The sequence below is a fragment of the Herpailurus yagouaroundi genome, unplaced genomic scaffold (assembly GCF_014898765.1).
Source record: "Herpailurus yagouaroundi ecotype Mexico unplaced genomic scaffold, PumYag 188, whole genome shotgun sequence".
NCBI lineage: Eukaryota > Metazoa > Chordata > Mammalia > Carnivora > Felidae > Herpailurus > Herpailurus yagouaroundi.
This window is the reverse complement of record NW_024412419.1, coordinates 33,454,783-33,469,420: the sequence shown is the minus strand read 5'-3', so window position 1 is coordinate 33,469,420 and position 14,638 is coordinate 33,454,783. Positions and strand designations below refer to the sequence as shown.

Below are 14,638 nucleotides of genomic sequence, written 5' to 3'. Positions count from 1 at the left end.
AGTACAGGAGATCAAATTGAGGAGATGGAAGTCGAGGAAGGTGTTTCGAAGTGATAATAATAGTTGGTTGGACCAAAAGATTGTATAAGATTTCAGTAGACAAGAGTGTGTGAGAGTCTTCAATTCTAAGGAAGTTGCAGGAGATTCAGCTTATTGAAAAGCCATGTCTGTTTTCATTGAATTTTAAATAGTCTAAGCTGTGTGTGTGTGTGTGTGTGTGTGTGTGTGTGTAGACAGTTGTAGGATGGGGAGATGAAATTAGAGAAATAGAGTGGATCCAAAGAATAAAGGATCGGGGAGACACATTAATGTGTTTGGATTCAACTGTGCCCACTGATTAGATCTGTTGGAAGTCCTTGAGTAGACAGGTGACATAATGCTTTCAGAAGGCACCTGGTAATGGTGTGGAGTGCAGACTGAAGGGGATGAGGCTAGAGGCAAACAGATCAGATAGGAATCCTTGCAATAGTCTAAGTGAGGGACTTTGATGGCCTACAATAGGAAGAAATTGGAATTCGCTGTGTAGCTTGGAACAAATTTGGAAACCTGACTGAATGTGAACCATGAGGATGAAAGAACCATAGAAGATAACGTTCTTCTGAACTGCAGTGCTTTCAAATGATCTGGAGAACACAGGAAGGGGCCACTTTTGGACATGGTGGATTTCAAATGCTGTCAGTGGCAGGTGGAAAGGTATGTATCAGACCAAAAAAAGACAATTGAGAGCTGGAGAGATTGGGGAGTTGGAAGCAAGAAGTTATAGTTAGAGCCAACAGATCAAGTGATATGACCTACAGAAAGAATATAAAGGCACAAAAGGGCTGGAAGAAAACTTTGAGAAATGCTTTATTTGCAGCGGCTATTAGAGGAAGAACTTGAGAGAAAGAAGGACTGGTTAGAGGCAGAGGAGATGAACCTCAGAGGTACCATATCAAATGTAACAAGAGGAGAGAAAGTTTCAAGGACAAGTGTGAATAACCATTACTAGTAGTGAAACTATCCTTGGAGAGTTTGCAATCTATGTGTATCAGGCTAATGAGTTAAATTATGCATATGGTGCTTTGAGTCACAGGGAATTCCTTAGACTGCTTAATTTTCTTTCTTATCATATTATTTACCAGCCTTAATATTCTTCCATCTCAAATCATTCAAACCTACAAATGTCCTAAGACTCAAAAGCCTAACTCTGCAGCTACTCCTGCTGAAAACGATCTTGTTCTTTCTTCTCTGAATCTCTGTAGTTGATACAGTTAGTTCTCGTTTCACATGTGTATGCCTTACTTCCCCAACTGGACTGTCTGATTTTCAGGGCAAAGACTGTATTTTAAATCCATTCATTTATGCTTCAAAGTCCACCAAAATGCTTTGCATGAAGAAAGTATGCAAAAAAAAAATTTTTTTTTTTTGGAAAAAAGCTATGATTTGAAATTTGGTAATATGTATTATGTGTTGTAAAATGGTTGACACGTTTGATATATTAATACCTCTTCTGGGGCTATATTTTATAAGAATAATCTGCAATGTGAAAACATCATACACACAAACGTACTTGCCGGGGTTCTATTCCAAACAGTTCAAAGGTCCAGTATTGTAATAATGGAATGTTTATGTGAATTATATAAATGTTTCATTCAATGGAATTATACAACTGTTAAAAAGTATGAAGACTACTTACCAACTTAGAAGCGTGGTTAATATTTTTTTAAAAAGCAGGGCACAAAATAATTTGTGCCCTGTGGCTTCAAATGTATAAAATGTGTATATGGAAAATATTGGAAAAGAATAGACGAAAGTAAGTTTTCAGAGAGGCAACATTGCAAGTGGTTTCTTTCCTGTTTAGAATTTGCTGTAATATATTATCGTAATAAGTCATCATACATCAAAGTGATGTTTTGTTTTCCTATGGAGAACCTAGTATGTGCAGTGAACTTAGAAGGTTACTTGGGCCATTAGAGGTTTCTATTAATGAGCCAAGATCATGGGATCAATACGTCTGCACTCTGGTTAGGACCCTTCTCTTATTTCCACCCAATCATCTTTAACCTTACATTGTTGATCCAGATAGATCAGATAGGTTTGACTAAGGCAACGTACTTAAGGTATAGGCCCTTCTGGAAGGGCTAAACGTGTCTCATTCATTCATTCGTTCATTCATTGCTTCTGTTATTCATTTTTTATTCAAGTTTAATTAACATGCAGTGTTAAATTAGTGTCAGGTGTACAATATAATGATTCAACAATTCTATACGTTTCTCAGTGCTCATCGTGATAAGTATACTCTTAATCTGCTTTATCTGTTTCTCCCATCCCCTCATCCAAAAAGTGCCCTCTTTGAATATGCAAGTTCTTCCCAGGCTGGCAGGATCCATTACTAGCCCATGGTAGTGATCATTACCATTGATCGGCACCACCAATTTGTTTCAGCTTACAACCTTGGACAAGTGGACTGTCTTGTCTTTTTTTTTTTTTTTTTTTAAATTTTTTTTCAACGTTTATTTATTTTTGGGACAGAGAGAGACAGAGCATGAACGGGCGAGGGGCAGAGAGAGAGGGAGACACAGAATCGGAAACAGGCTCCAGGCTCCGAGCCATCAGCCCAGAGCCCGACGCGGGGCTCGAACTCACGGACCGCGAGATGGTGACCTGGCTGAAGTCGGACGCTTAACCGACTGCGCCACCCAGGCGCCCCCCGTCTTGTCTTTTAATGGTTGGCAATTGTAAGGGTAAAAGAGAAAGAAACCGTGAGAGGAGAGTCAAGAGGGTGGAGGTCCAAGAGAAGGGGAGCGAGGACCTGAGTGGGCTGTAAAAGAAACAGGAAGAGACAAGAAAAGACCAGGGGCAGAGAAGAAAGGTTTTTCACTCAAAGATAAGTGTGTCTGCCTCCTTCTGATGCTTTTTTCTTTGCTTTTAAAAAAATCTCTTCCCGGGCCGCCTGGGTAGCGCAGTCGGTTAAGCGTCCGACTTCAGCCAGGTCACGATCTCGCGGTCCGGGGGTTCGAGCCCCGCGTCGGGCTCTGGGCTGACGGCTCGGAGCCTGGAGCCTGTTTCCGATTCTGTGTCTCCCTCTCTCTCTGCCCCTCCCCCGTTCATGCTCTGTCTCTCTCTGTCCCAAAAATAAATAAACGTTGAAAAAAAAAAAATCTCTTCCCTGCTGCTCAATGGAACCTTTCAAACAGAAGCACTGTATTTTCAAAAGCCAGGACTATTTTTTATCTTTCCTCTAATCAATATTCTGAGGTGGTCTTGGCAAGAAAGAGACCTACTCTCTTGAATCACAGAGCGTACTATACCAGAAGTGGGAGCCTCAGCCTTGCAGCCAAGACACGGACAAAATCATGGGGTAAATAGAATACCTTAGTAGGAAGGGAAAGTAAGAACGTGGGCTCATAGGGAAACTATAGGATGCCCTCCCCGGGCACCATTTAGCCTTTACCACGTTAAGGTTCCTAGCTCTGAATTTGAAAAGTCTGGTGCTGATTGAGCTGTTGCTGCCTGGACTTGCCTGAAAAATCCGGAACAAATGATCCCTGATTCTAACGCCACACAAACTGCACAACAGCTTACACGGGTGCCTAACACAGGCTTGTGAATCGAATAGGCTCTGGACGGTTCAGAGCTGCAGGCTTTGTCTGTTGGGCTATTGAAGAAGACAACCGATGCTTGCCCACATAACACAGGCCCAGTAGGGTGCCCCAGCACAGACATTAGTGTCCATTTAACTTTCTCCTCATTCCGGGTAATCTATAAAGGCAAGTGAAACTTAAAGAAGATGTCAAAGCAAAGAGGTGTTTATTTTTCATGACGGTAAATCAGACACCACTTGATTCAGGTTTCAGGACAGGATCTGAAGGGAACTGAACCAAGGTTTGTTTGTTTTTTTGAAATAGCATTCTTATAATATATAAAAACATATAGTATATAAAATGTATAATATATAAAAATGTATAATATAATATATAAATATATAAATAATAATAAATATGTAAATATATATAATATATCATAATAAATAAATATTTTATATTAATATAATATAATATGTATAATATATAAAATGTATATTATAATGCATAATAACAAAATATTAAATAGTTGTGACCTTCTTTCATGCTCACATTGTTCATAATTGGTTAATGACTTTCTAGAGAAAGGAGCCAATCCGCCTAGCCTTTCTCAGGCACACCATTAGCCAAATTATCAACTGGCACTCTTGGTTTGAAAGGGGAGAATGGCACCCCTGGGCTAGACTAAGACTCCTCCTCCCTGGTTCCAGGGGCCTGAAGGTCTTCTCCAAAAACATTCTCCTTCTGACTTAGCTCAAGAGGTCAAGTTTTTTCATTGCATTTCCTAGAAGGGGCAGAGTTGTGTTCTCCCTTAAATCACCACACATCAAGCAAGAGCCTCACAAGTCAACTGTCTTTCTGGTCATGAGACAGAAACTATGTTTTCTCCGTACAGGAATTAATTGCAGATCTTCTCTACAGAGTTTGTAGGGAGAAAGCAGGCCTTTAAATAAATAAATTGGGTCATTATTTAAGGAAAGAGTGGGAAGGGATGTGCTGGGAATTTCCAGGGAATAAAGAGAGGGGGTTGGAGTGCAGCAGGAGGAGTATGCTGAGCACGCCGTCAGGCTCTGGAGGGAATTACAGGGAGGAAGTAAGCAGGGGCTAAAACTTGTGGCACACACCGTGGGCCACATGTTTCCCACATCCTCTGGCAGCCATTCTGTCCTCCCATAGCAGGAGGTGAGCTATGGCAACACTCACCTGAAAGAAGATGGGGTGGGTAGAAGTGCTTTTATAACAAGTCCCAGGGCCGTGACGTTTCCGGTTAAACCAAGGGGTCGGCAAGATACAGCCTTTGCGAGTAATCAGAAGTAGTAAGCTTCTGATGAACCTCAGGTTTCAGACGGGCATGCTTCGAATCAAAAGAAGGAGAGAAAGGGAGGGAGGGTGGCAGGCAGGGGGACCGAGAGAGGAAGAGAGGGAGAGAGAGAAAAAGAGAAAACACAAAGTGGCCATATTGTGGAGACGAAAGCCTTACATTCTTAATAAATGCACGAGCCACTTCACTTTGATTCATATTTAGAACAGGAATTTTTGACATTTCCTCTTATAGTGACAAGAAAGGGAAAGGACACTGCTACAGAGTTGGGAGAAAAGAAAATGGAATGTTTCGTCCTATTTAGGCGTACGACAGGAAGTTTAAATGATCCTGCCTTGTAGATTTAGGAAGTGCCTCTGAGATAGCCTCATTTTAACCTTGAACACCATTTTACAGTTGCCTCTCCAAAACCAGATGCAACGTCCCTTCCTATTCCTTGATTTTTCTGGACGTTTTCTCTGCTTAAAAATGTAGGTCTTTCTTACCTTTGCATTTACAGTATCGATTAAAGCCACATCTGTACTTCTAATCCTGTGTCTGTTTAAATGTTAAAAGCTCTTTATTAATTTTTAAGCTCATCATATTTCAGTCTCGTGGATTTCGGTTTAGATATCTCTGTCTCTTTATTATATAAGTATATTTATGAATAAGGTGACTGCATGTCCCGGTTTTCATGAGACAATCTTAGTTTCCACATGTTATCATTTTTATTTTTATTTTTTAAAATAGTTTATTAATTTACTATTTCTGAGAGAGAGAGAGACAGAGAGACAGAGGGAGAGAGAGACAGAGAGAGCACGCAAGCTGGGGAGGGGGAGAGAGAGAAGGAGACAGAATCCCAAGCAGGCCCCAGGCTCTGAGCTGTCAGCATAGAGCTTGACGCGGGGCTGGAACCCACAAACTACAAGATCATGACCTGTGCCGGAGCTGGACGCTTAACCGACTGAGCCACCCAGGTGCCCCTACACATTATCATTTTTAATAGTGCTCCTTTTACTCACCCCATGTCCTAGTTTAGAATAGAAGTCATATGGTAATTCTGTTTATAAGTTAAGCATGCATGGAAATGAGAAAAAGATTTTTACAGCCTACTTCTTATTCTAATAATTCTTCTAAAAAAATTACATTCACAAAACTGGAAGCACCTCTCTCATAATTTTGTTATTCAAAGATGGAATAAACACCTTGCTAAGAGAGCTATCTGACATCATTTCAAATCATTTAAATAATTTGGAATATTTCTAAATCCCTACAATGCATTTAGAGTCTGGTTAAACACTCCCAGAAGCTGCTTGGGTAAGAGAGTTTGTTTTTGTTGTATTTCCCCTTCCAGAAACTGGGCAGTGGGACAAATAATCATCAAGTTGCAGCTGTTTTGGTCATATGCTCCTTGATAATGCCGCTCTGTTAATTTTGCATCATGCTATTTCCTGGTACTTGAATTTTGCCATACAAATATTTGTGGAATGGGTGTTAATAGATTCTTAAATTGGGGATTTTATTTTATTTATTTTTTCTAATTTTTTTTAACGTTTATTCATTTTTCAGAGACAGAGACAGAGAGTGTGGGGGCGGGGAGGGGCAGAGAGAGGGAGACACAGAATCTGAGGCAGGCTCCAGGCTCTGAGCTGTCAGCACAGAGCCTGATGCGGGGCTCGAACTCACGAATGGCGAGATCGTAACCTGAGCTGAAGTTGGGCCACCCAGGTGTCCCTTAAATCAGGGATTTTAAAAAGAAGAGTATCCCAAGCAAGGGAGCCAGAAATCCAGACTTGTTTCATGTCAAATAGATTATTCAGTCAGGGTTATTGACCTTTAAAAAAAAAAAAAAAGGTGAGATAATTTGAGACACAAAAATGACAATTCTATTTGCAAGACCTTTGAACGTTTCATGGCCAGCAGTTTCTTATGGGAGTAATAAGTTCCTACTATTTGTATTTCAAATCCTGAAAAGGAAATATTGATAAAAATCAGGATGACTATTTATCAAGTACCTACTATGCTATGAATGTCAACCTTTATAGCTTTTCAAGAAAAATGATTATCAACTTTGTAATTTGTCTATGATAGAGACAGTAGAGGCTCTTGGGAAGGAAAGCATTATCGTGTCTGTGCAGTATAGCTTTACAAAGAATTAAGAATACTTCTGTAGATATTTCCCCCTCTGTCAGTAACCTGAGAATCTACCTATCATTAGTTAATTTCAACTGTTATTTAATCAAATAAGATTTAAATTATAAAAGCCTTGGGACTAAAATTTTAGTAGGAATGCAATGGAATGTGACTCTTCCTTCTTGAATAATGCTAAATACATCTCTGTTTATCTGTAATATGGATTATAAACCTACCATAAAGGATTGTTCTAAGGATTAAATGGGAATATGAATATATTTATATTTTTTTAATTTTTTTTTTAATTTTTTTTTTCAATGTTTATTTATTTTTGGGACAGAGAGAGACAGAGCATGAACGGGGGAGGGGCAGAGAGAGAGGGAGACACAGAATCGGAAACAGGCTCCAGGCTCCGAGCCATCAGCCCAGAGCCCGACGCGGGGCTCGAACTCACGGACCGCGAGATCGTGACCTGGCTGAAGTCGGACGCTTAACCGACTGCGCCACCCAGGCGCCCCGAATATATTTATATTTATAGAGTATTATATAATTATTTACAAGATTATATGGTAGATATATGTGTGTACATAGTAATACGTGTATATGGATATATATGTGCACACTCATACACATTACCCCATACGTGATACATGACGGGCATAATACAAGTGGCATTTATATGGTCAACTTTGTTATTTCATACTAACTTGATTAAACTGATATTGTTCAAACTTGACTTAATAACAACTTGGGAAGGTATTAAAGTGAGAAAATGATGGCTTACTTTTCCTTCAACAACCATTTATGGACTAATCATACTTACTGTGGGATAGTTCCTGGGAATTAAAAAGAAATGAATAAAATCATTTTCTGATTCGAGAACCTTAACCGATGAACCAAGGGATACCTGGAAACCTTTGTTCTTATATTATGCAAAGCCACAGAGCAGCCTTCCTGAAATCATTACTGATGCAATCTTTTTTTGCCTCATTCAGTGAAGTGTAACAGGAGTAAGGAAAATCAAAGAAATTGATTTACTACTTAAGAATGTGTGAATTTTATGAACAAATGTTATATTTGCTCTAGTGGCAGACATTATGGTCTTTGCCATTTTCTTAGAGATTCGGCAGCAAATTTTAAGGTGACTAATGAGTAACAGGATTCCTTAGTTGAAACAGACAGCAGAAGCTTACCAAATGCTTGTGAATTGTTGTAATGAGTAGGAAATACTTTACGTACCTGTATCTCAGGTGACTCCTGACATGGAAGTTAACACATAGACCCCATGCCTTAGTGCACGTCTTCTAGTCTGTTTCCGGATTCACTGCCTGTCGAAGCATATCAATCTTTTTTTTTTAATGTTTTTATTTATTTTTGAGAGAGAGAGAGAGACAGAGTATGAATGGGGGAGGGCCAGAGAAAGAGGGAGACACAGAATCCTAAGCAGGCTCCAGGCTTCGAGCTCTCAACACAGAGCCCGACGCGGGGTTCGAACTTGTGAGCTGCGAGATCATGCCCTGAGCCAAACTCGGACGCCCAACCAACTGAGCCACCCAGGCGCCCCTAAGCATATCAATCTTGAGGCTCAGTTTCTTTTCTGATGGACAGCATCCCAGTTACAACTGATACAAATGGTCATGGTTGCCACGAATGCCTTAGATAATTGATGTGTGCAAAGCATACACCAGCATATCAGAAAAATCAAATACATTTCTTAACAGCTATTTTCTATGCAATGTTAAAATAATTATTTCAAAAGGAAAAATCCAGCTGTTGGATTTATGTGACAAAAAGAGAGATACCCTGGGACTTAGGAAAGGTGAAGTTTCATATACTGCTTAATTTGTCGATGAGGAAATTGAGACAGTGAAACCATAAGTAGATGTATGACCTTGAAAAACATACGGAGCCAAATCTAACACAGGATTACCAACTCTCAAACTGAGGATTTTACGGTATTTTGCCTTTGATTTACATGGCGTTGTCTCATTCACAGTCTCTCCACCTCCATTCAAATGGGATGATTCAAATGGGAAGGCCAGGGGGACAGGCTATTAGAATCAGGGAGTAAAAGCTATTGATGACTAATGGCCAAATTGGCTAATTTTGTTCTGATAGAATGTTCTGAGGGCACAGGGAGGAAAGAAGTCAGCCACGTTTGATTTTAATGCATTTTCATTAGCTCGCCAAATTCTTTTTGGAGGAGAGTCTTAAAAGATCAAGTTTAAAAAATATTGAAAATGGAGGAAAATGTCCCTTTTAAGTATGATACATCTTACGTGATCCATTTAAGATCAAGCCATTCTTCCCTCTTCTTAACAATGAGATACACATCAAAGTGATTCAAAAAGGAAGTGCTGAAGAGTTTAAAGAGACCTAACACTGCTCATCTGAAAGCGATTTCCTTATTATACTACCCACCCCCCCGCCCTTATCCTTGGTTTCAATCTCTGTGGTTCCAGTTACCCTCGGCCAGCCGGGTTCTGGAAGCAGAGAAGCCTCCTTCTGACTTATTGTCAGAAGGTCCGTAGTAGCCTAGCGTTACATCATTCACCTCACTTCATGTTATCACCTACATATTTTATCATCTCACATCATCACAAGAAGAGAAGGGTGAGTAAAATACAGTAAGATATTTTGAGAGACGGAGAGATGTTATTCACATAGTGTTTATTACAGTATGTATATTATAATCAATTTTATTATGAGTTATTGTTGTTAATCTCTTACAGTGCCTAATTTACAAATTAAACTTCAACATACATATGTATACACAGGAGGAAAAAAAAAACATAATATATGTAAGTTGGTCTGGGTACTAGCCATGGTTTCAGGCATCTACTGGGGGTCTTGAAATGTATCCTTCTGGATAAGGGAGGACTACTCTATTTAATACATTTCTGAGCTTGGGAAGATCCCATCCTTTTTCAATGTTGACATCAAGTTGTAGTTTGCTGGGGGTTTGTTTAGGGTTATCTATAGCTTGAAACAAACACAAAAGCAGACTCTATGTTCAAAAAGGCATCAGCTAATCTCAGGCAAAGTGGACCAGCCAACAAAGCATAGGTGCGCTATGGGATATAGTGGTTTGGGGAATTATGGAATAATGGAGGATAAGGTTCCCCCCGCCCCCTTCAGCCCGGCCAATATTTTAATCAGTATTTTGATGAAGACCGTTGGATGTCTATTAAGTTTGCACTGAATAACGATAATCACTCATCTTTTTTTTCTGGAACAAACTGAATATATATGTGTACATGTATACAAATGTATTATATGGCACTGAAGTTAAAAACAACAACAACAACAACAAGCACCTGCAACTATATAGGCTGTGACTTAGATGTTGGTAATGGCGATGCTGATGCTGATGATGACAACAAATACTAATATTAATCGAATCCCAACTCAATGCATCATCGTTCTGCACTTGGCAGTTTATCTACATCCCATATCCCCGCCACAACTTTACAAGGGAGGTACCATAAACCCCACAAAAAGACAGAGCAACCATCGTGTATTCAGGAAAACGTGGATTGAATACTTCCTCTTTGTTCGATTGACACAGAGATCAATGTATGAGAGGTGAATATGTTAAGTGCACCTCCTAGTACATTCCACGTGGTGGGTGTTCAAAAACTAGTATTTACTTTCCATGTTTTTACAGTGCAGCCTTTAGGAAAAATGATGACATTTTCGTTCATCGTAAGCCACCGTTCACCTAAAATAACTCATAAACTCTATGTTCATCTGTGTTGATAAAACATACTAATTTTGGAAGTAGCAAGGGTGTTGAGGAGAAGAAATGTAAAGATTCAAAGGAAACTACAGCGTTCAGCTCCCACCAGGAATACTGTGCTCAATTCTTTGTGCCACTTTTTCATGGGGACAAGGGCAAACTCTTTCCAGAGGAAGGCGATCAAAATTGTGAACCATCTGGAAGTCATATTATAAAGAAACAGTTGACAAGAATGTGGAAGAAGAATTAGGATGTAGGAGTTCGTTGTAACTTCTTTCAGATATTAAAGGAGCTGCTTGCAGGGGGGATTGTTTGTAGGCCCAGAGAGGCGGCACCGTGGCTAATAGAGGGCTGAATGAAGGAGAGTACTGTGTGACATGAGCAGCTTTATGACAGGCAGAACTGCTCATGCACAGGATTATGGCATGGGCTGCTTAGTGAGGCATGCGTTCTTTCATTAATTTAATTGTTTGTTCAGGAAACCATGTATCGAACATCTCCTATAAAGAACATATGGCCTAGGGAGGGATCGATACTGACAAAGCTGGAGCAGCCAGGTAACAAAGGAAGCTCTAACAAGTAATTGAATAGCAACTGTAAAAGTCCATGCTGCAGGAAACCAAAGAGAGGAATAAAAGCCCGGTGACGTCAGGTGAGGCACAGTTGGTCCCTCAGTCCAGTTGCCCCTGAGCCGGGTAAGAAAGGCAAAATTAAATAGAGTCAATGTTGAGCAATCTGTGTCTTATTCCAAACGGTATTACCTGCTAGAGGCTTCATGAACACCTGCTAATTGTTCCACTTAGGAAACTGGAAATCCTCATTGCAATGGCGTGCATCTTGTAAAATGATTTGTCACTTTGATTTCTCTCTGATGTGAAGTGAAGCCATTGCCCCAACCCCCTGTAAACAGGACTGTGCCGGGAAATTAAGGCCTCTCACTGTGTCTACCTAGATTACCTACGTGGCTGCCTGTTCACGTCTTCCTTTCCAAGTCCAGTTTCCTGGACGCTGAAAGCCTTCCAGTGGGCATTTTTATAGTACTGACAAATCCATGCAGCCGTTGTTCAAATCCTAGTCACTCTAATATCCGCAGGAATTTTTTTATTCCAGGCACCGATCTCACATCCAAACATCTCATTAAAAGGGTGAGAAGGAAAAAAAAAATTCCCAAGAATAACCTTCCCAAGCGTTGCACACAGAAGGCACTTAATACAACAGTTAGGCTCCTGCCAGATCGATCCTAATATAACTTCAAGAGTCCTGACGACTGAATTTCAATGTATGTATTTTTCTTTACTGGTTACACTCAGTAGATAAAAATAGTAGCATTATTTTTGGACCAGTTCCCATAAATAGCTCTATGTTTTACTTAGACAGCAATGGTCTCCATGTATATGGGACATTATACTCCATATGGATGGAGGCAGCTTTGTACAGTGGTTAAGTGTGTGAGTTTGGGAACAGATGATTCTATTCTTTCCACTTACTTAGTCATGTGACCCGGGGAAAGTTACCACGTCTTGGTTTCCTTCTCTGCAAGATGGGGATAATAATAATACTTGCCTCATAAGAGTTGTAGCGGAGGGTATACACGGAAATGATTTAGTAGTTTGTGGTCCACAGCAAGTGTGAAGTCTAAGCCAGCACCTGTGCAAATGTGCCGAGTCTCAGAATCACCTGAAATGGGTTTTTAAACCCACAGATGTCCAGCCTCCTTCATGAGAGTCTCTGATCGGGCAGTTCTGAGACGAAGCTCAGACGCTCATAGTCTGAGTGCATTTGTCCGGGAAAGTCTGAGGCACACCAGAGTTCGAAAATCACCTGATGATTTTGACTTTTCGCCCTTTGAAACTTAGCACTTGTTACCATGGATCCATATTTAGCCACTCTTTTCCAACCAGATCATGTTTGGCCTCTTGTTGCTCTCATACTTTTCTCAGCCCCGATCCCACACCCACCCCCGCCCCCTGCCTCCTGCAGAAATCTGTGCTGTCCTTGCACACTGAATATCCACAGCAGTGACATCAAAGACCTCAGACCCCACTTCCAGGCGGGAAGCAAATGCCAGCATCAGTTTTCTAGTGTGAGGAGAATAAAATGCAATTTCTAAAAACTGAGGAAATAGCACAGCTTATTGTCTTTACATGCTGCCATGATTTTCAGATTAAAAATAGTTCTCTTGAACAAGGACCACTTAAAGTGACAGACTTAAAGGAATTGCAGAATTTTGGATCCAAATTACAAGTTGAACTTGTTTCATTTTTCAGCAGTTCTTATCTTTAAAAAGAAGCACCATACCGAATAACCTTTTAAATAAACATCCCCATCTTTCTAATTGCATATTCTATTTTTAAATTATTGGCACATTGCCCGTGTGTGTTTTTGTTGTAAAGGATATGGAGCCAACCTGTAATTAGCCAATAGTTGTGTAGCGTTGTTATAGCTTCGCCCTAATAAAAGCTGCTTTCAGTTTTTAATTTCTGTCGGTGCCCGGTTTGTCAGTGATTTGTTGACATGAGTCAGAATTCTACTCCAGCCTAAACCAAAACAGCCATTATTCCTAACTCAGAAAAATATGAATCATAAAACCAATATGAATACATGATGTGGGTAGCTTATTTTATTACTACTGCCTTGCATCAGTCTGAGACGAGATGGATACTGTCTGTCTCCAGCCTGGAATAAAAATCAGAGAGAAGTTGAACAAGAGAAGTTTGAAAATGGTATCTGTACTTGAGTCAGGGAGAATTAACCTTGTCCCCGCCGAAGGTATCTTCAGAGAAGCTGAACTTTTAAAAAGCTGACCAACTTATTTCGGGGAGAACTTATTTTCAGTGTTACTAATACTACTAAGATGAATGTTATCAGTTTAACAAAGATTTTTAACACCTACTACCAGCCAGTGAACACAATTCTGTGTCCGCATGGAGCTTATATTTGAGTGGAAGGAGGCAGAAATAAATAAATGGGTCAGGCGGTGGTAACGTAAGGCAGCATAAGGGGGCTATAGAGAGTTTTAGGGATGGCAAAGGCCCTTAAACCTGGTTGTTTTCTCTTGTCCTGATAAGACTGAAATTAGATTTTGACCACTCTAAGAGGCGGGACTATCACCAGGGAGGTGTTTGGATGGCAGCCATCCAGGGCTCTGCATGTAAAGATAGACTCCTATTTGGAAATATGCTCAGAGTGGATCTGAGAAGCAAAGTGGGGAGGATTGCATAAGAATACTCTCAGGCAAAACCTGCAGGAGGGGAATCGCCATTGGCCTCATGTATTATTATATTCATTTTGTGGTGGCTTTCTTTTCCTTCTGAACTGTCTTCCTGTTGAGGGAACTTCTTAGAAAGGCAAATTCCAGACCCCAGCCCAGACCTACTGAATCAGGAGCTCTGTGGTCTGCGTCTGATAGGACCATCAGGTCATCCTGGAGACTTATTTCTGAAGAAGCGCCTCGCCTGGGAAGGAATTTTATTCTGTCTTCCATTCCTTCTCCGGGAACAATTTCAATAAATAGGGCTGTTGACCAGCCCCAAGGACCCCCCTCGTTAAGGCAAGGAAGCTCTTTGAAGTTGTCTGTCCGATCTCCGAGGCTCTGATGGTGGAGAAAAGTCTCTGAAGAGCAGGGGACTTGGGTACACCATTTCTTGTTTTCCACCCCACAGCATAACAAAACCTGATGTTTAGTATTAATAAAATTACATGATTCCATTAAGAGAGGCCTAGAATTAGAAGAAACAAGGATTTAAAAATGGCTCACAAATGGGGCAATATGGAAATCGCCTATTGGGGGGGGGCAAAGGTAGGTTGAAGTTCACAGGGTTTGTTAAGCTGTTAGGCACATTATATCAGAGCAGCTGTGTCCACAATGCTGCAGCAGCCAGATATGCTGCGAACATCCTCGAA

General features: G+C 40.5%; 1 protein-coding gene and 1 long non-coding RNA gene across 14 annotated transcripts in view; one reads left to right on the top strand and one right to left on the bottom strand.

The window, feature by feature from the left end:
• The window catches only part of SLC8A1 (solute carrier family 8 member A1), a 387,431-nt gene that overhangs the window by 180,104 nt on the left and 192,689 nt on the right, over nucleotides 1–14,638 (top strand). The gene's annotated exons all lie outside the window — the stretch shown is intronic.
• Nucleotides 1,439–2,912, bottom strand: LOC121044378 (uncharacterized). The gene is made up of 2 exons (XR_005797274.1): nucleotides 2,679–2,912; nucleotides 1,439–2,446 (listed from the first exon to the last, which is right to left on the bottom strand). It is a non-coding gene; the product is annotated as an uncharacterized LOC121044378 (long non-coding RNA).